At 59.0% G+C, this 19274-nt stretch overlaps 1 protein-coding gene across 1 annotated transcript in view; it reads right to left on the minus strand.

The window, feature by feature from the left end:
- The window catches only part of BPIFB1 (BPI fold containing family B member 1), a 30661-nt gene extending 21031 nt beyond the window's left edge, over positions 1-9630 (minus strand). Inside the window, exon 1 of the mRNA XM_051845083.2 lies at positions 9563-9630. The gene's annotated coding sequence lies outside the window, so the exon portion shown is untranslated. The remainder of the gene's footprint in view (positions 1-9562) is intronic.
- Positions 9631-19274: the final 9644 nt, after the last annotated feature.

The following is a 19274-nucleotide window of genomic DNA, read 5'->3' on the forward strand; positions in this document are numbered from 1 at the left end:
CTGTAACTCTGCCTTTCAAATTAATAAATAAATCTTAAAAAAAGGAAAAACCCAAAAACCCCAAAAATCCCCTACAGTCCAGCTTCAGTCAACCGTGCCTCCCGCTTCTCCCCGCCACGCTTGGCCCATTCCTCCCATTCCAATCCAAGCGGCTCGGCGCCACTGGGACCCTCTCTGCTGCTGCCTGTGTCTGTTGTGACCTGCTCCTTCCCTCTCTGACCACTGACCTCATCCTTTAACACCCCGGCCAGATTTTCACCTTCTCTGGAAAGCTCAGCCCGTCCTGCAGCCAGAGACCCTGGGCTGGCCTTGGAGGGACGGCGCCTTGGGGGCCAGGGCGGGAAAGTTGCGCCCTGCGTGGGGACGAGCGTCAGCCCTGAGGGCCCGTTCTGGGCTCTTCGGCCGGCGCCCAGGCTCTGCCCATGACGGAAGCATCGACCCACAGCCTGATCCGGACACGCAGGGGCTCTCGTTGCCGGGGATGCCCTGGCCCCCATGGGGAGTCCTTGCAGCCCGAGACCGTGTCCACTGCCTCCTTCTGCCCTGAGTGCCCCGTGCACAGGCTGGGCACACAGCAGTCAGCGTGGGCAGGGGGCATCGGGGTGGCTGGGCCAGGACAGACTCTGTGGGCCCCTTCCCTCATCACCCCTCGTGGGGCTTCTGGGCAGGGGAGCTGGGCCTGACTCTCAGCCGCCGGGGGGCGCCCTGTGCCCCGCCCCCGCCCGCAGGTGTCTCCAGTTAACAGCCGTCCTGCACCCCTTCCTCATGCTTTCACCTGGGTGTGCCGGTGTCCCGTGCCCACGGCTGTCCTCTCCTGGGCCACCACGCTGGGACGAAGCCTTATATCCTGCCGGCCGGCCCGGGAGGCCACCCCTCGCACGTGGGCTGCCGTCTCAGGCCGCACGGAGGTCTCCAAGGTAAATATTTGTGGCTCCTGGTGAACCACAGCCCTGCCCGGAGCTGCTCCAGGACTCCGGCTTCCTGGGGATTGGAGATGGGAGGGTCCAGGTTGGCTGGGGTAGGTGGCAGGGGAGCTGGACCAGGGACCCGGGCAGTCACTCTCATGGGCCAATGGCGAGAACAGTAGCCATGATGATGAATGAACGCTGCCCACGTGGCAGGTGCCGCGCCGGGCTTGCATCCTGTGCGCCAGTGAGGCTGCGCCCCAGTGGTCCGTCCTTATCCTGACTCAGGAAGCCCCAGCTTCTGGGGTGGGCCCGTGGCAGAGCTGGGATTTGAACCGGAAGTCTGACTTCAGAATCTATCTGCGGTGCCCGCACAGCTGGGCACTCGGGGGCTGTCTTGGGACAGGCCTGACAGTCCTGGCTCCACCGTCTCTGTACTGTGTGGCTCAGGGCGCCTCGCACCACCTCTGTGAGCCTCAGTTTCCCTTCTGTGAAGTGGGAATCCTGGCGGCACCTACCCTCTTGGGGGTGGGGAGGGGTGCAGGGCACGTGGCCCAGGTGCAGGTCCTGCCGCGGCGTGAGTGCTCCCTTAGTGGGAGTGGTGGCTACTGTTGCTATGATTACTGCTGGCGGCCAAAGGGTGGTAGTGACGCACTGCCCCCCCCATCCCTAAACGCAGCCGTCCTCGCACTCCCCTGTGCGTGTGTCCTTCCAGGAGTCTCAGGGAATCCGGTGGAGTCCAAGGACCGAGGGGTGTGACCGGGACCCAAGGGGGCACCCGCCAGTCACCCAGGGGGAGCTATCAGCAGTCCTGCCATCCCTGAGTGCATCTGCGGACCAGAGAAGTGAGTGACTTGTTCAAGGTCACTGACCGGGGAGGCCCGGGCCTTAACCACTGCACTGTCCATCCCCAGTGACTGCAGGTGTGCTGGGGAGGTGGTGACACAAACTCAGCCTTGGCCTGACCTGGGGGCTGGGCCTCATTGCCTGACTCCAGTTTGGCAGCCCGCATGGGGCCGGCGCTGCGGCGTAGTGGGTAAAGCCACCAGCTGTGACATCAGCATCCCATGGAGGTGCCAGTCCTGGCTGCTCCGCTTCTGATCCGGCTCCCTGCTAATGCACCTGGGAAAGCAGCTGAAGATGGCTAAGTGCTTGGGCCCCTGCACCCATGCGGGAGACCCAGATGAAGCTCCTGGCTTCAGTCTGGCCCAGCCCTGGAGGGAGGGAAGCAGCAGATGGAAGATCTCTCTCTCTCTCTCTCTCTCTCTCTCTCTCTGCCTCTTCTCTGTAGCCCCAACTTTCAAATAATAAATAAATAAATCTTAAAAAAAGCAGCAGTCTCTGGGGTCAGAGCTGCAATGACCTTGAGTTCTGTGTGCACCTGCTGGTGGGGGGCGCAGCCAGTGTCCTGGTGTCACCCAGCCTTGGCCGCCTCTTCCTGGGGTTATCAGAGGAGCAGGGTGGAAGTGCCAGAGGCCCGTACCTGAAGGCACTGCCCGGCCAGGGAACCTCTCGAGGGAGGCCAGCGTCCCCTGCTTGCTCCCCGGGGCCATGCCCACTGCCCATGGACAATGCCCCTCTGTAGGGTGTTGGGCCAGGAGCCAGGGCCCCGGGCCATGTCAGCTCCTGCTTCCTGCCTCTGCGCCCTGGCCCACCCCAGGGTCAGCCAGCACAGCCACGGTTCAGATCCTCTGCTGCCGCCAGCAGCGTGGCTCGGAGAGGCCCGGAGCGTGACCACTATGGGGCTCGCCCGAGACGCTGGGAAGTGCTGGGATCCTCGGAGCCTCAGCCACGGGCCGCGCTGTGATCAGGGCTGGGAGCTGACGCCCTTCCGGGCCTGATTCAGAAGATGCTGCCCCCAGTCCCACAGCCCTCCCCCGCCCCGAGCCCCCAAAGCGCTAACTCCGTGCTCTTGGGGCTTGGAACTCCCTCAGGCTTGAGGGACGTCTCCTTTCCCTGCTTCCTTCCCACCATCACCCATTCACATCGTGTCCCCCTCCTTCCCACCATCACTCATTCACATCGTGTCGCCCTCCTTCCCACCATCACTCATTCACATCGTTCCTGTCTCCTTCCCACCATCACTCATTCACATCATGCCCACCTCCTTCCCACCATCACTCATTCACATCGTGTCCCCCTCCTTCCCACCATCACTCATTCACATCGTGTCCCCCTCCTTCCCACCATCACTCATTCACATCCTGTCCCCCTCCTTCCCACCATCACTCATTCACATCGTGTCCCCCTCCTTCCCACCATCACCCATTCACATCGTGTCCCCCTCCTTCCCACCATCACTCATTCACATCGTGTCCCCCTCCTTCCCACCATCACTCATTCACATCGTGTCCCCCTCCTTCCCACCGTCACTCATTCACATCGTGCCTGCCTCCTTCCCACCATCACTCATTCACATCCTGTCCCCCTCCTTCCCACCATCACCCATTCACATCGTGTCCCCCTCCTTCCCACCATCACTCATTCACATCGTGTCCCCCTCCTTCCCACCGTCACTCATTCACATCGTGCCTGCCTCCTTCCCACCATCACTCATTCACATCGTGTCCCCCTCCTTCCCACCATCACTCATTCACATCCTGTCCCCCTCCTTCCCACCATCACTCATTCATATCCTGTCCCCCTCCTTCCCACCATCACTCATTCACATCCTGTCCCCTCCTTCCCACCGTCACTCATTCATATCCTGTCCCCCTCCTTCCCACCATCACTCATTCATATCGTGTCCCCCTCCTTCCCACCATCACTCATTCATATCCTGTCCCCTCCTTCCCACCGTCACTCATTCATATCCTGTCCCCCTCCTTCCCACCATCACTAATTCACATCATGCCCACCTCCTTCCCACCATCACTCATTCACATCGTGCCTGCCTCCTTCCCACCATCACTCATTCACATCGTGTCCCCCTCCTTCCCACCATCACTCATTCACATTGTGCCCACCTCCTTCCCACCATCACTCATTCACATCATGCCTGCCTCCTTCCCACCGTCACTCATTCACATCGTGCCTGCCTCCTTCCCACCATCACCCATTCACATCCTGTCCCCCTCCTTCCCACCATCACTCATTCACATCGTGTCGCCCTCCTTCCCACCATCACTCATTCACATCCTGTCCCCCTCCTTCCCACCATCACTCATTCACATCCTGTCCCCCTCCTTCCCACCATCACTCATTCACATCGTGTCCCCCTCCTTCCCACCATCACTCATTCACATCCTGTCCCCCTCCTTCCCACCATCACTCATTCACATCCTGTCCCCCTCCTTCCCACCATCACTCATTCACATCCTGTCCCCTCCTTCCCACCATCACTCATTCATATCCTGTCCCCCTCCTTCCCACCATCACTCATTCACATCGTGTCCCCCTCCTTCCCACCATCACTCATTCATATCCTGTCCCCTCCTTCCCACCATCACTCATTCACATCCTGTCCCCTCCTTCCCACCGTCACTCATTCATATCCTGTCCCCCTCCTTCCCACCATCACTCATTCACATCATGCCCACCTCCTTCCCACCATCACTCATTCACATCATGCCTGCCTCCTTCCCACCGTCACTCATTCACATCGTGCCTGCCTCCTTCCCACCGTCACTCATTCACATCGTGCCTGCCTCCTTCCCACCATCACCCATTCACATCCTGTCCCCCTCTTTCCCACCATCACTCATTCATACCGTGCCTGCCTCCTCTCTGGTCTCCTTGACTCCACCTCTTGTCCCCCAGACCAAAATCTAACTTCCACCCAACAGCTGGAGTTAACTTTAACAAGCATTGCTCAGACCCTGTCACTCTCCCACTTACAAAAACCCCCAGAGGCCTCCACTGCTCTTACACGAGGACCCCAGTCTGCAAGACCCGGCGGGGCTGTCTGTTGTCTACTACTCCATTACCCTCTGTGCTTCCACTCCTGCCTCAGGGCCTTTGCACGTGCTGAGCCTTCTCCCAGGAGAGCTCTTCTCCCAGCCCTTCCTGACCTCCGTGCCTCACGGAGAGCCCTGTGTGCTGCACGTGGTGGGGTCCTCACCCCCATTTCCTAGAACTGACCTGAGAGCTCAGGTATGTGGTTCACGGCACCACAGCTGCACAGGTGCCGTACCCCAAGGAGAGGGTCCTGGCCACAGGGCAAGCAGGTGGCCAAGGGCCCCTCACGCAGGGACCCTGAGCCAGACGGACGTGATCCAAGGGTCAAGAGCAACCTTTGTCCCTCCTCCTCCTCTGCCAGGGAGTGGCAGGGACAGTCTGGTCCTCTGTGCGGGGCTAAGAGGTGGCACTTCCCAGGGCCCATGTTGGGACATGGCCTGGGTTCTGGGTCCCGCCCGAGAGAAACAGGGACAGTCTGGAGAGTGGGAGTCACGGTGCGCATTGCTGCTCTCTGCTCCCTCTGGATGGAGCCAAGGCTTGTGCGTCCTTTCCCCAGGGCGTGCGTGCGAGAGAGACCTCATCCTCCCCAACAGCATCACCTGGGGCAGAGAGCAGAGGACGCCAGAGCGCCAGCGGCTGGGGGCAGCGGGCTCAGGTCCTCAACTGAAAAGGGCCTTTTTGCTGGCACCAGGCACGCAGCACCAGCGTGGCACAAGCACTGCACTCCCGTGCCACCTTCCAACCTCCGGGGCTCAGCAGAGAAGGGGATGCGACAATCCATTAGCAATGTCTGCTGGGCACAGTAAAGAGGCTGCATGTGGACTGCGTGCCCCCTGCTTCTGTGTTAGAGATCACGGATTTGCTTGCGAGATGCGAGAGAGGTCAGGGAGCGGGGAAAAGATCTCCAGGGGACACAGCGTGAGCCCCTGTCTTCAGGGTGGCCTTGGACAAATCAGCGCCGACTGCTGCTCTCAGTTCCCCCAGCCATAGTAAGCAGGTTGGGCCCCATGATGCCGCGGCACACGCCGGCTCAGCTGTCTCTGCACAGGGCAGAGGGGGCTCAGCGAACATGCGGTGAGGGCTGGGATGTGGCCGAGGATGGAGGCGGCCCAGAGGGCTCACGCCCGGGGTCTGCACAGGTCCTGCCTGTCAAGGGCGCTGCCCCGAGCTTAGGACCCTCCGGCAGCAAACCCCGGGCCAGCCTGGTCCAGCCCCCGGGGGGACCAGCTGTGCTGTCAGCAACTCAGACGGGCCCCTACGAAGCAGGGAGTGAGAGCAGGCAGCGCAAGAGGAACGGGCGAGTTGGGAACAGAAGGGAGGCCTTTTCTTCTAGCAAAGACTCCAAAATGGCGCCGCTCGCTTCCTGGGGTGTGATGACACTGACTTTCGCCCTCCTCTTGATAGCTCGGAGTTTCAAAATCCTCACTCTGACTTCATGTTTGGGATCAGCAAACATGGCCTGTAAACGGCTTGCAAATGAATAAGCAAAGGTGGGGTGGCAGAGGAAGGGCCCCCCCCCCCCCCCCGCATCCCTCCGAGACGGCGCGATGGCATTGCTGATAGCAGCAACAAAAGCGCAGTCACGCCGGTCGCCCAGCCCCGGAACTGTGAGGGAAGAGAGGGAAAGTGCATTCTGGTGGGGCAGAACGAGATTAAGTTCAGTGCAAACAAAGCAGCTCCATGTGCGTGCGTGCATGCGTGCCTGCGAGCGGGGAGACGGAGACCCGTGCCTGCGTGCAGGGAGACGGAGACCCTCCCCCGCCCTGCGGGGCTCATAGTCAGGCCCAGGGACCAGAGCCACCTCTCCGGCTTGGGGATGTGCTAGAGAGCAGCTGACCTGGGCCGGAGCATGGACCGCGGGTGGAACAAAGGTGAACACACAGGTGGCCAGCACCTGCTCAGTGGGGCCTGGAAGGGAGTGCCCTGCCTGATTGTTCAAGGAAGGCTTCCTGGAAGGAGTGGCATTTGATCTGGGCCTGGGGTTAGGATGACAGCAAGAGGTTTGTATGGAGGGGTTGGGGGGAAGGGCATGGGGTGGTGGGGGGGAGGGCTCTCAAGGGGGAAAGGAAGGAGGGCGGAGCCTGCAGGCGGGTGGCAGACAGCGTGGGCTGAGCTGCTCCTGCCAGAACCCAGGGCTGGGCTGGGGTGGGGAGGGGGGGAGGGCAACAGGGTGAGGATGAGCGCAGACCCCACGTGGGGCTGGAGTCCTGGCGGCCTCTGCACGTCCCAGAATGCAGCAGGCCACTGCGGAGCATCCCGCGGGGAGGGGACCGTCTGTTCTGATCCCACGGCTGGGCCGCAGGTCCCTGCTTGTCTTTACCCTCTGACCCCAGCTCTTGCGGAGCCCCCCTCTCCTCTCTGCTTTCTCCATCTCTCTCTCTCTCTCTCTCTCTCTCTCTCTCTCTCTCTTGTTCCATCCGCTTCTGTCTGTCTCCTCTCTTCCTCCTCTGTCCCTGTCTTTCCCCCTCTTTCTCGGTCTCCTTTCTCTTTGTCCATCCCTTGGGTGTCACCTCAAAGGCCTGGGAGGCCACTGGGGGTCTGTGGAGAGCACAGGGATTGGCACCTGGACACACAGACCTTGATCTGCCCCTGCTGTGCAGCTTTGGGCAAGTGTCCTCACCTCTCTGGGCCTGGCAGAGGGGCTGTGGGCCGCAGCCCTTGGCACCAAGGACGCAGGAAGCGCAACCATGCAGGCAGATCCCGCTCCCAGGCCTGCACTTGTTTAAGCCTGCAGGAGCCTGCTGGGAGCTGAGCGGGGAGAGCTCACTTAGTGCAGAGCCGGGCCCCGGGGTCGGGGGGCACTTCCTGTTCGGCTTCGGTCCTCGTTGCAGCCCCTGCTGTTACCCACAGTGTCGACTGTGAGTGCAGAGAGCAGACCCAGCCACAGGCTGTCTAGGGCGCTGGAGAGCCCTCCCTTCGGAGCGGCCGCCTCTCCTTAGCAGCAGGTGCAGCCGTGCTGGGGGTCCTGGCGGCAGCTGAGTCCCTCAGGGTGGGAGCCGCAGTTTGCAGGAGCGTTGAGGGTTAGCCGCACCGTCCCACATATGTATCCTGGGAGACAGACTCCCAGGCAGCCTCCAGCCCCACCCCACCCCCCCATCCCGTCCAGCTCAGCAGGGTGGGGAGGTCCCAGCAGTGGCCCCACAGCCTGAGACCCCGCTGTGGGCAGCCTTGGCTGGTGTCAGGGGTCCGTGCCCCCGTATCTGACTCATTTTCTGCAGCAGGGCTGGTGGCAGAGACAGATGCCATCAGCACGTGGGTCCGTGAGTCAGTCGACACACAAGCACGCCATGCCCTCTGTTCGTGGACACGGTTCTGGATGCCTTTGACACGGCAGGAAGGAAACAGAGCAGCCCTGCCCACCTGCCATGCCCAGCCTCCCCGGGGAGACAGAGAACGAGCTGGAAGCAAAGAAATAGTGTGCCCACCTGGAAGGCCACTCCCACAGCCAGGCCAGCCTGTGAGGGTGCAGAGGCTCGAGGCCCGCGAAGTGAGCGCCCTTCCCCCACACCCAGCACACACGCGTGCAAGCACACACATGCAACGAGCACACACTCACACCCCAACTGGCTCTCCCTGCACACACGCACACACACCTCAGACACGCACATAATGCACACACGCACCTCATACACACATGCAATGTACACACACACACACCCTCATACACACACACCCACCTCAACACACAACACACATGGACCCCTTCATACACACACTCACCCTCATACACATACAACAAACACACGGACCCCTTCATATACACACACACTTCATACACACACAACACACACACGGACACCCTCATATACACACAACACACACACCCTCATACACACACACACACGAACCCCCTCACACACACACCCACCTCAACACACAACACACATGGACCCCTTCATACACACACTCACCCTCGTACACATACAACAAACACACGGACCCCCTCATACACACACACACTCTCATACACACACAACACACACACACCCTCATACACACACACATGCACACACGAACCCCCTCACACACACACACACCTCATACACACACAACACACACACACCCTCATACACACACAACACACACACGGAACCCTCATATACACACACACACCTCATACATACACAATGCACATACACACCTCATATACACACATGCAACGTACAGATACACACACCCTCATACACACACAACACATACATGGACCTCCTCATACACACACACACCCTCATACACACACACATACATGCACGCACGACACCCCAGGTGGCCCCCCCACAACGCACACATGCACACATGCACAGTCCAGGAGGCTCTTCCCGCACACACACACACACACACACACACCACTCTACACACACACAGCACACTCCCCGCTCAGCTTGCACACATTTGGCTGGGAACATAATCTGGGGGTCTAAGGTGGTGTCGGGAGGAGCAGGAGCCGCCCCCTCTCTGCTACGGCCCGGGAGTGCACTGGAGGATGGCCCAGGTCCTTGGGCCCTGCACCCACATGGGAGACCAGGAGGAAGCACTTGGCTTCTGGCTTCAGATCAGCACAGCGCACCGACCGTAGTGGCCATTTGGGGGGTGAACCAACGGAAGGAAGACCTTTCTCTCTGTCTCTGTCTCTCTCTCACTGTCTAACTCTGCCTGTCAAAAAAAAATAATAAAAAAATAAAAACAAAACAGAACAGAATCAAACCAGATGCGCCTTTGTCACCTCCGAGTATACGGGAGCCGGAGCCCGCGTCTCTTACCGTGTGGGCAGCTGTGTCCGCCGGCCGGCCAAAGCCCAGACGAAATGAGCTCTCCCACCCCCACGGCCTCCTGGGGCCAAGCAGGGGTGCCTCCCCAAGGTCACCCCAGGGTCGGGTTTCTGTGCTAACATTGACTTAGTCATGCAGTCACCAGGCTGCCCAGGTGAGGGGCCCAGGCCCTGGGGACAGGGAGGGGCTACCAGGGTGCAGGTGAGGCCCCTGCAGTGGCTCTCGCTGCCTCGCCCCCAGCCCACCCAGCTCCCTTCAGCCCCCTCTGTGCCCACATTTCCAGCAGAGTGCGCCTGGCTTCACATGTGTTTGTGCTCAGTCGGTGCCCGAGTCCTCAGCCAGGTGACGTCCCTGGAAGCCCTTCACCCACTCCCTTCTTCCCCCAGCCCAGGCCTCCTCATTTTGGTTCACTCCGCAGATAACTACAATGGCCAGTCCTGGGAGAGGCTGAAGCCAGGAGACAGGAGCTCCACCCGGGTCTCCCTCATGGGTGGCCCTCCGCGCCAGCTCAACCTGCCGCAGCCCACACTCTGTGTACCCCTCTGTCCCCCCATCTCCCTTCCACGGCGCTGCCTGTCTGCCTGCCCCTCCATCTGCCCACCTCACCGGCCGCTGCACAGCTGTGCCCCGCCCCCCGGCACCTCGGCACGTGCTTCTGCCTGTGGGTGCCTGGAGTCCTAGATCGCGGCTGGGCTCTCAGCCAGCGGGCCAAGAGGTGGCTTTCTCCGGTCCTCTGCATCCGGGTTCATCTGACCCCAGCCACCTGCTCACCCCTGCCCAAGTTCAGCCCTGAGGAAGCCCACAGAGCAGGACTTGGAGGGACCCCACCCCCACGCCGGCCTCTGCCTTCGTCTGGTTTGAATGGGGAGGGAAGCCAGCCGTGCAAGCAGCGATGATGCTGACGCTCACTGCAGACTCGGCGCTGCGGCCGCTCCCACCGCCAAGGGAGGAGGAAGGATTTGCTGAGGATGAAGGTTTGTGGCTCGGGCAAGTGTGCGCCTGGGCCGTGGGCTGTGCTGGGGTAACACCCGGAATGGAGAGGAGTAGCATGGCTGTAAGACATGACCACGAAGTCGCTGGGGCTCTGGCTTCCAGAGGGTGCCCGCTGAGTGCCAGCTCCTGTGCACACCACTTCCTGTCCACACCAATGGCACAGGGGTACTACCGTGCCCCCCTGCTCTTGCGGTGATGAAATGGGGCTCAAGTAATCAGCTGCAGAGGCTTCCCGAGGAAACAGCCGACACCAGCGATGAGAACTGGTGACGCTTCTTGAACCCTGATCACGCGCCGGCCCTGTGGTACGCCACACAGCACAGGCAAGCAGGCAGGAGTGTGGGGGCCCCTTGTGGACTGCTGGGGGAAAGAGCGTGCGTGGCCACCGGCCATTCCAAGGCTTCCAGACTCTACCACGTTTCCAAGGTCAGTGGCCGCGCCTGCCAATCGCAGGGTTACAGTCAACTGTTGAAGTGAAGCGCGCCTTCCGTGGCGGTGCTTGGTTAACTTCTGGTGTCCCACTGCCGAATGCCTCAGTGCAGCTCACTTTACAAACACACCCATTCAGCAAGATAGTCCCCGTGCTGGGCGCGAGGCGCACCTTCACAAGTTAGTACACATATGAATTGGGGCCAGCGCTGTGGCTTAGCTGCTAGAGCCTCCGCATCCCCTGTGGGCGCTGGTTACTGGCTGCTCCACTTCCACTTCAGGGGTCTCAACACTTCCAATCCAGCTCTCTGCTGTGGTCTGGGAAAGCAGTAGAAGATGGCCCAAGGCCTTGGGCCCCTGCACCCATGTGGGAGACCCGGGAGAATATCCTGGCTCCTGGCTTCAGATCGGTGCAGCTCCGGCTACTGCAGCCAATTGGGAAGTGAACCAGCAGATGGAAGACCTGGCTGTCTCTCTTTTTCTCTGTCTCTCTCTATCTCTTTCTGTCTCTTTCTCTGTTTGTCTCTCATTCTCTGTGTAACTCTTTCAAATAAATAAATCGATCTTTAAAAAATACAAACATATGAATCATACAAAGTACATTCTTTTTTTAAAACTTTTATTTAATGAATATAAATTTCCAAAGTACAGCTTATGGATTACAATGGCTTCCCCCCAATAACGTCCCTCCCACCCGCAACCCTCCCCTTTCCCACTCCCTCTCCCCTTCCATTTACATCAAGATTCATTTTCGATTCTCTTTATATACAGAAGATCAGTTTAGCATACATTAAGTAAAGATTTCAACAGTTTGCTCCCACACAGAAACATAAAGTGAAAAATACTGTTTGAGTACTAGTTATAGCATTAAATCACAATGTACAGCACACTAAGGACAGAGATCCTACATGAGGAGTAAGTGCACAGTGACTCCTGTTGTTGACTTAACAAATTGACACTCTTGTTTATGGCCTCAGTAATCACCCTAGGCTCTTGTCATGAGCTGCCAAGGCTATGGAAGCCCCCTGAGTTCACCGACTCTGATCATATTTAGACAAGGCCATGGTCAAAGTGGAAGTTCTCTCCTCTCTTCAGAGAAAGGTACCTCCTTCTTTGATGACTTGTTCTTTCCACTGGGATCTCACTCGCGGAGATTTTTTTTTTTTTCCCCAGAGTGTCTTGGCTTTCCATGCCTGAAATACTCTCATGGGCTTTTCAGCCGGATCCGCATGCCTTAAGGGCTGATTCTGAGGGAGAATGCTGTTTAGGACATCTGCCATTCTATGGGTCTGCTGTGTATCTCACTTCCCATGTTGGATCATTCTCTCCCTTTTTGATTCTATCAGCTAGTATTTGCAGACACTATTCTTGTTTATGTGATCCCTTTGGTTCTTAGTCCTATCATTATGATCAATTGTGAACAGAAATTGATCACTGGGACTAGTGAGATGGCATTGGTACAGGCCACCTTGATGGGATTGAATTGGAATCCCCTGGTATGTTTCTAACTCTACTGTTTGAGGTAAGTCAGCATGAGCATGTCCCAAATTGCACATCTCTTCCCTCTACAAAGTACATGCTTACAACACAGTGGAAGTAAACCAGAAATCAGCAATGGAAAGACAGTTGGAAAATACCAAAATATTTCAACATGAAGCACAGTATTCCTTTAAAAAATTTAAAAAGCAATTTATTAATTTTATTGTTATTCAAAAGCCCTTGTTTTTTTAAGATTTATTTTATTTAAAAGGCAGAATTACAGAAAAGAGAGGGAGAGACAGAGAGAGCTCGTCCATCCGTTGGTTCACTCCCCAAATGGCCACAACAACCAGAGCTGGCGCAAGCCAAACCCAGGAGCCGGGGGCTTCATCCTGGTCTCCCACATGGGTGGCAGGGGTCTGAACACTTGGGCCATCCTCCGCTGCTTTCCCAGGTGCATTAGCAGGGAGCTGGATCTGAAGTGGAGCAGCCAGAAGTCGAGTGGCTTTACCTGCTCTGCCTCAATGCCGGCCCCCGTTCAGTGCTGTGTATGTAAGGAAAGCATTGGCCCATCCAGTTCTTGCCTGAATTCTAGTTTCCACGGAGCCGCCACTGCCAAGACGCAATGAGCAAGCATGTTTTGAGTCCTCCCCCAGGACTGTAACCAGTGCTCTGTGCTGTGATGCTTCAGGGTTGGGCAGGGAGCAGGGTTGCCAAGGAAACCTATCACGGGCCCCTGGAAACCCACTGCTCCCGGGTGGTGCTGGCCTGCCCGAGGTATGGGCTGCGTGGGGCTGAGTGTCAAGGTTCTTCCTGCGGCCCCTGTAACGCCTGTTGTCATCACAACCCCTAGGAGGTGGCACCCCATGCTGGAGATCGGTGCCCTGGTGTTGACCTGGCTAACGCCTTTCTCTCAATCCCCTGTGGGACAGGGATCCAGATGGTGTCTTACTGCATTGCCGTTGGGAGCTTTGGGGCTGCATGGCCTGCATGCCGGCCCCTGGGGCCACAGGCCCCTGCCCCGGGCGCACGCTCACCCGAGTTCCCGGAGGTGGCTGCAAGACATGGCCCCTCCAAAGGGCAGTGTTTGCTTACTGTTGAGCCCCTACGCGTGATCCTGCAAATGGCTCTCACGGGCTGTATACAAACCCCACCCGCAAAATCAGACAGGCTCCAGGGAGCTCAGTCAGCAAGCTGTGACTGCATTCACAGTCAGCCCCGCCCCGCCCCCAGGGACTGGTGGGCTCCACCAACAAGTAGCCAGATGACCAGAGGGGGCTGGGAAAGCCTGAGGGGGGGTGGGGCTGGCCTCTCCTGTGGCCACATGGGGCAGGATCCGACACGCCCACTGACAGTGTTGTTGGGCTCCGAAAGGCTTTGCTGAATAAAGGCAGAAGGGCCACCGGGCATGGCTGCCGTCTGGCTAGCGTATGGCCACCTTCTGACTGGGACTGATACGGGCTAGGCAGGCAGCTCGAGTGGGATCTGCTGCGCCGGAGGTAGCTGGGAGCCACTACTCCCCACCCACGTGTAATTCTCTCCTACTTGTCAATCAAAACACCCCCTTTCCAGGGATGCTTTTGCCCCATCTGGAGGGAAGATGCCTTGGAACTGTGGAAATTAAGCTCCACGCGGAGTTTTACGGAAGTATCATAAAACTCCCAGGTGGCTTTATGCCTGCAAAGGCACCCCCCAACCTCACACAGAGGCCGACAACTGGGGGAGACCAGGACTGGGGGAGGTGGTGGGGTGCTTGCTCTCATTCCCCTCCCCCGCCCCGCATCTGGGCCCCTGCCCACTCCTGATGGGCATCTTTCGTGTGTGTGTGTGTGTGTGTGCACGCGCGCATGTGTGTGCGCGTGTTCACTCTCTCCCCTTTCAAATCAATTTACCTTACATAGGTCAGCACCGAGAATTCCTCTCTTAGTGAGTAACAGCCTCGAATAAAAATACACGCACCCCAGTCCTCCTCAGTGGGCCTGGACCCACCCTGCCCCACGGGCTGAACTCGCGTGGTGGTGACGGCCTCGTGGCTCACGGCCACCAACAGATGTGGCTACATTTCTGCCGAGTCCTGGGCTGTTGCCCACGGCCTCGCCAGCAGGCCAGCAGAACAGCACCTGCATGACTGGACCAGCTCAATGTCCCCACGTGAGGACAAGGACGGTGACAAATCTCTGCCGTGCACGTGGGCACTCACAGCAAGAGACCCCACAAGAAGCAGTGTGCAGGCGGACGTTCGGTGCAGTGGTTAAGATGCTGCTTGGAAAGCCCGCATCGCCTATCGGAGTCTCTGGGTTCGAGTCCCAGCTTCTCTGCTTTTGAGCCAGCTTTCCGCTAAAGCACACTGTAGGAGACAGCAGGTGATGGCTCTAGTACTTGGGTCCCTGTCACCTGCTGGGAGACAGGGTTAGGTTCCTGGCCCAGGTGTGGCTGTTGCAAGCATTTGGGAAATGCATCAGTGGATGCAAGATCTCTCTCTCTCTCTCAGCCTTGCAAAGAAAATGACAAAAATAAATAAATAAAGCAGAGTGTGAACAGGGCTCTTGTGCCAATCCCGCCTGTGCCCAGCAGGTGGCGATAGTCACCCACTTGGTACATCAATGGACACAGCACCAAGTCCCCTGGCAGTGAGAGAAGGCAAGGTCTGGGGGACAATCGTGGAAGACACCGGGGCTAAGGACACAGCGGGACTTTAATTGTCCGAAGAGGAGAAACGGGACACATCAGCTGCGGGCGAGGGGCTGCCCCGGTCTGGCCTCTGCCCTGGACACTGTTGGGCCTTGTGGCCCTCAACACCTATTCAGGCCACAGTGCTGTCGTGCCGGTGGGACCAGTGGACCCTGAAGCCGCCCCAGCTGCTGATGTGAAGAACCCTATGGACGTCACTCAGACGTGCAGCGTGGAATGCAGTGGCTCTCCCTGCACCCTGTCCCCCGCAGCCCACAGGCCCTGAGTGATGGTGCAACGACTCAAGCGGCAATGGCCGAGATGGCATTGGCACCGCCTGTGGGGGGGCGGGGCTGCCCTGATGGAGCTGGACACTGGCCCCAGTGGCCCCACAGCCTGTGTTGGGAGCATTAGGCTTAGTGGGGGAGGACGCAGACCCCGTGGCTGCCTTCAGAGTGCCCATCTCAGGGGGTGGTTCCGGCGGTCCTGATCCCACACAGGGAGGGGGGGACACAGGATCCTTTGATTGACACATTAAAGCTGTGCAGGCTGTGACCGCCCCTCCCGGCCAGGACAGCACAGGCTGAAAGCACTGAGGGATTGGGCTCAAGGGCCACAGAGCCCAACGAGGCGAGGTGGTGGTCTTGGGGCTGGGACGGCCACCTGGATTGCAGTACCCGGATAGCAACGCCTCTGGCCACCAAGGACAGGAAGCGGGCACAGCGGGAGGACAGCAACTTCCGCTCTTACCATGCAGTCGGCACAGGAAGCACTGAACCCCGCTCCCAGGTGTCGCCCCCTAGAGGCCGTGTGGCCCGGCGAGGGTTGAGGTGCACCCCTGGGAAAGCGCGTCTTGTGGGCATGACCTGGTCCCCACCTGGTCACACGGACCGGGCCTTGGGCCCAGAGCATGGCCTCAGCGAGAGATAAGGGGGCAGGTGGCCAGCACCGGGCTTATCTCCTTGTGTGGGGACACGGTTCCCAGACTCCCTGTGTGCACCTTTGTTCTGCTTAAGCGCCAAGGTCAACGGCCCCGAGGCATGCCCTCAGCTCTGGGTGTCTCAGACACCATGGCTCAGGGACCAGACCGCACCCCTCCCCCACAACCACAGCCCCGCTGGCCTCTGGACGGAGGCGCCTGTCACTCAGAGCCCATCCCTCGAAGCCCGCTCTGCACCTTCTCTGTGTAAGGGAAGCGCCTGGCTGGCTACGACTCCCACATCAAGCTGTGGTGGGCGGTGGACGGCAGTGTGCTGAGCGCGCCCAGGGGACGGGTCACAGAGGGACAGAGGCTCCCTCCGTGCCTGTGGGATTTGTGGAGGGCGCCTTTCCTCACTCAGCCAGAATGCTCAGAGCTGTTAGAAAACAAGATTGCAGAAAAAAATAAGATAAAATATATAAATAAATAAAACATAAATCTATAAATATAAAAATAAATAAAATATATAAGATAAAATATATAAATATAAAATTAAAAAGTAAGATAAAAATAGGGGCCAACGCTGTGGCGTAGTGGGCTAAGCCTCCACCTGCAGTGCTGGCTGGTTCGAGCCACAGCTGCTCCACTTCCAATCCAGCTCTCTGCTATGGCCTGGGAAAGCAGTAGAAGACGGCCCAAGTCCTTGGGCCCCTGCACCAGCATGGGAGACTTGGAAGAAGCTCCTGGCTCCTAGCTTTGGATCGGCGCAGCTCTAGCCATTGCGCCCATTTGGGGAGTGAACCAGCAGATGGAGGACCTCTCTCTGTCTCTGTAACCCTGCTTTTCAAATAAACAAAATAATAATGTCTTTCCTGCTTCCTGTCTGTGCATGTGCTCTGCCGCCACGGTACCATCTGCCATGAGGTGACGCCACCACCCAGGGGCTCCCCCAGGGCCGGTGCTACATGGTGTAGACATCCAGCCTCTTACACTGCCGAAAGAAAACCTCTTTTCTCTGTAAGTACCCAGCCTCCATGATTTCATTATAGTAATGGAAATCAGGCAAATGCATTGAGCTTTAAAAATCTCCAGATGGGGCCAGCACTGTGCATAGTGGGCTAAGCCTCCACCTGTGGCATCGGCATCCCCTATGGGTGCCGGTTCATGTCCCGGCTGCTTCTCTTCTGATCCAGCTCTCTGCTGTGGCCTGGGAAAGCAGCGGAAGACGGTCCAAGTGCTTGGGCCCCTGCACTCGCCTGGGAGACCTGGAGAAAGCCCCAGGCTTCCCTTCCTTATGGGATGCCAGCATTGCAGGCAGCAGCCTTACCCGCTGCACCACAGTGGCTCCTGCCCACGTCTTAGGGGGCCCACAGCACCTCCCAACATCGTCACTGCAGGAGCCAAGCTCCCAGGACATGAGCCTCGAGGACACCGCGCACCGATGCCCTGTGCCCCAGATCTCTCCTCTCGCTCGTCTTTAGTCTATTGTTTGTTCCGCTGCAGCTTTACTGTTGCCGTATTACACAATCCTCTCTGATTGTTTCTGACAGATATCTGGGGGGGGGGGGGCTGTTCGCACTGGGTGACTCAGAGCCACCTGGGGAGGGGGTTGTCCCGGAAACCAACAGGCAGGCGACATAATGACCGTTCCCTGGGAATGAGGGCTGGGGGTTGCTTTAGCCCCCCAGCCCCCACTCCCCAGCTCCTGGGGGCTACTGGCTTTCACCAAGATGGTGAGCTTCGGGTTTTCAAGGGGTGCAAACAGCACCCAGAGATGGGCAGGGGGTGGGCGGAGTGGGGTGCAGGCGGGAACACAGTGCAGCGCCTTGGGCACGGGCAGCAGGCCCGGTGCCCGTGGTCCCAGCTGTGCTTGGGGCCTCACGCAGGGGGACTCTCAGTGTCGCCCCCATGCCTGGGTTTTCCCCGAGCGCAGCCAGTGCCCGTTGCTGGTTTCCTGTCGCGGGTTGGGGGGGGTCCTCCTGCATTCAGGTCGCTGTCGCGGTCGACAGCCACGGCGCCTGCTCGGCCGCTTGCTGAGAGTTCACTTCTCACCCTCCCTTCGGAGACCTTCGGTGAGAGGGGGAGATGCTCGCCCTCCCAGAGTGCACCGCGGCCCCCACAGCAAACCTTCCTGCAGCCTGAGCCCCGGGAGGCTCCCTGGGCGAGGTCGCCAGTGGGCAGAGGTTGGACGGCAGCTGGGGCGTGGCTCCATCCTTGCTGTATTGCTCTCGGAATCAGAAAGAGTTGAGAAACACTAAGTGGTGTCTGCTTATTCTCACAAGGTCGATGGGGTCTCCCAGTGAGCGGGGACGGGGTTTTCTGTGAAGCCTGGGATGTTTCCAGTCCTTTGTGGGCCTTTTTGTCGCTCTGTGGCTCCCCCCTCCCTGCCAGGCCTTGGTGTGCACATCTGTGGAATGGGGGCGTTGGGCTGGCCCTCCGAGGTTCTCCCGCAAAGGCCGCGTCTGGGTTTCGTCTCTGAGGCACCGACGTCCCCAGCCCGGGGAGGGGCACTCTGCTCTCCTTTGTCCCTGGTTCTCCCCGCGTCCTGTCTGTGCACACAGCCGCGACTCCCTGGCCTGCCTCCTTGTCCAAGTCCTGCACACCGGCTTGCTCCCGAAGTGGGAGGGCACCGGGGCTCCTCTCTGGTACAGCGCCCTGTCCTTCTCCCTGCCTGGCTGTCGCAAACCTCTGGCAGCGAGCGCTCTACCCTGGCTTGTTCTCCCGCTCTGCTTCCTTTTTGTCATGTTTACCCTTATCTCAGACGGCAGAGGTCAGGCGAGAGGCACAGGTGCCCAGTGAGCCAAAGAGCCGTGGGAGACGACTCGCCTCCCCCACTCACCCCTGCAGGCCCACCGCACCCGGGCTCCTGGAGCGCTGTCATTGCCTGGAATATGGCACCCTGCCGACCGCCTCGTCTACCCTCCCCCAGGGCCGCAGGGCGGCTGCTCTGACTGCACACCCCTCTGTGCGTCTCCCTGGGCTGCGGGGGACTGCCACAGTCTGCAGAGGCCAGCCAAGCCAGGGCCCTTCCAACCTCGTGATGCGAAGAATGACAAAGCCCCCGATGCAGCAGAGCACTTTTATTTGTGAGCGATGAGATGTTACACCTGCTGGGGGGCGGGGGAGGGGCAGAGAGGAGGGCAGAGGTGCAGGTTCCTTGGTGAGGAGCTTGTCACTTTCCATCACGTGGGCCCACCTTCTGGGAGCCCGGGA

This window comes from Oryctolagus cuniculus, chromosome 11 (assembly GCF_964237555.1).
Source record: "Oryctolagus cuniculus chromosome 11, mOryCun1.1, whole genome shotgun sequence".
In the NCBI taxonomy this organism is placed as follows: Eukaryota; Metazoa; Chordata; class Mammalia; order Lagomorpha; family Leporidae; genus Oryctolagus; species Oryctolagus cuniculus.